The sequence below is a fragment of the Pristis pectinata genome, chromosome 9 (assembly GCF_009764475.1).
Source record: "Pristis pectinata isolate sPriPec2 chromosome 9, sPriPec2.1.pri, whole genome shotgun sequence".
Taxonomy (NCBI): Eukaryota; Metazoa; Chordata; class Chondrichthyes; order Rhinopristiformes; family Pristidae; genus Pristis; species Pristis pectinata.
This window is the reverse complement of record NC_067413.1, coordinates 56,251,943-56,254,636: the sequence shown is the minus strand read 5'-3', so window position 1 is coordinate 56,254,636 and position 2,694 is coordinate 56,251,943.

The following is a 2,694-nucleotide window of genomic DNA, read 5'->3' as shown; positions in this document are numbered from 1 at the left end:
GTCTGTAGACGAGCCCACCAGGCTGTCCTGTCTACACACAGCTGTGATATTTTCCCTGACTAGTAATGCTACTCCTCCCCCTTTCATCCCTCCCCCTCTATCACATCTGAAACAGAACCCTGGAATATTAAGCTGCCAGTCCTGCCACCAAGTCTCACTAATAGCAATAATGTCATAATCCCATATGCCAATCCACACCCTAAACTCATCTGCCTTACCCACAGTACTCCTTGCATTGATATAGATGCACCTGAGAACATTTCTATCACATACTAACCTTTGATTTTTGTCTTTACCTGCAGTCCTCACATGACCATTTTCCTCCTCCATTTCACTATCTGCTCTAACGCTCTGGTTCCCCTCCCCCTGCAAATCTAGTTTAAACCCCCCAGAGCAGCACTAGCAAACCTACCCACAAGTATGTTAGTCCCCCTCCAGTTTAGGTGCAAACCATCCCTTCCCTGGAAGGAAGCCCAATTGTCTAGAAACATGAAGCCCTCCCTCCTGCACCATTTCCTTAGCCACATATTTAGCTGCATGATCCTCCTATTCCTAGCCTCACTAGCTCATGGCACAGGTAGCAATCCTGAGATTGCAACCTTGGAGGTCCTGTCCTTCAACTTCACACCTAATTCTCTAAACTCTTTGCTGGACCTCCTCCTCCTCTTTCCTATCCACATCATTGGTCCCTACATGGACCACAACATCTGGCTGCTCACCCTCCCTCCTGAGAATAGAGAATTCAATCCAAGATATGGACACTGGCACCAGGGAGGAAACAGACCATCTAGGATTCTTAATCTCTCCCATAGAATCTCCTATCTGTCCCCCAACTATCAAATCCACTGTCACTACTGCTCTCTTCTTTTCCCTCCTTTCTGAGCCAAGGGTCCCATCTCAGTGGGAGAGACACAACCACTGCAACTTGTCCCTGGTAGGTCATCCCCACCAGCAGTATCCAAAACCATATACTTATTGTTGATGGGAACAGCCACAAGGGTGCTCTGTTCTTTCTGTCTATACCCCTTCCCTGACAGTCACCCAGCCACCTACCTCATGACTTTTAGGGGTGACTATCTCCCTGAAACTCCTGTCTATGTCTGCCTCACAAATGATCCAGAGTTCATCCAGCTCCAGTTCCCTAACTCAGTTTGTCAGGAGCTGCAGCTGGATGCACCTTTTACAGGTGTAGTCATCAGAGTCAAGTATGCTGTCCCTGACTTCCCACATACTGCATACAGAGCACACAACTGCCCTAACTGCTGCCATCACTACCTACTCCTAAGTTAATTGCCAGTCTTACCTCTCTGGGATCAAGCTCTTCCTCAGCCTCTGCTCACCAAAGCCTCTAAGCTCCACTCTTACCCTGAGCCAATCACACACTGGCCACCCCTCTTTGGTTACTCCTCCTTATATTTGTCCCTGCCAATTACCTCAAGTACACACTCCCTCTAATCAAGCACTCAGCACTCTGTTTAACCCTTCAGTTGCCCTCCACTTATTATGCTTTTTAAATGCACTCACCGTACCTGAAAGGGAACTGCTACTCCAACGGCTGCCGGGCTGTTTCTGTAAAAATTATGAGGGGTATAGACAGAGTTAGTGTGAGTAGGCTCTTTCCACCTAGATTAGGAGAGATAAGTATGAGAGGACATGGCTTTAGGATGAAAGGAGAAAGGTTTAGGGGAAACATTAGGGGGAACTTCTTCACTCAAAGAGTGGTGGGAGTATGGAACGGGCTGCCATCTGATGTAGTAAATGCGGGCTCACTCTTGAGTTTTAAAAATAAATTGGATAGATACATGGACGGGAGAGGTCTGGAGGGTTATGGACTGGGTGCAGGTAAATCGGACTAGCCGAATAATGTTTCTAGAAGGGCTGAATGGCCTGTTTTTCTGTGCTGTAGTGTTCTTTCTTTTTCAATCTTTTTATTAGTTTTCAAATTAATACAGATTAATATATCAATGTTTATACATGTAATACAAAGAGATCAGGAGTACAATCATGACATGGATAATCATAAAGAACAATAAAGTATAAAAAAATCTGTAGATCCAACGATCTGTTAGTGAAAGAATATAATATAAAAGAAAAAGATTTATTATAAGATACAAAAGAAAGAAAAAAAATCCCCATAACAATAAGAAAAATTATAAACAATATATCAAACCAAACTAAGCTTAAGAAAAAAAATTCAAAAAAAAAACTGGACTAAAATTTCTCAATAGAAACAGAGCAATATTATGTCGTCAACTCCGTTCCTCTAAATTAAAGTGTTATTATAAGGGGATCTATATCATGTGAAAATATTGAATAAATGGACTCCAAACTTCCTCAAATTTAAGCAAAGGATCAATAGTATCACTCCTAATTTTTTCCAAGTTTAAACATGATATAGTTTGAGAGAACCATTGAAAAGTAGTAGTGGGTATTGGATCCTTCCATTTAAGCAAAATGGATCATTTGGCCATTAATGTAACAAAGGCAATCATACGGTTAGCAGAGGCAGATAGATGGCCAGATTCTATCCTTGGTAAACCAAAAATTGCAGTGATAGGATGAGGTTGTAAATCAATCTTCAATACATTTGAAATAATGTTAAAAATATCTTTCCAATATTTTTCCAAAGAGGACAGGACCAAAACATATGTGTCAAAGAAGCCACATTCGAGTGCTGTAGTGTTCTATGGTTCT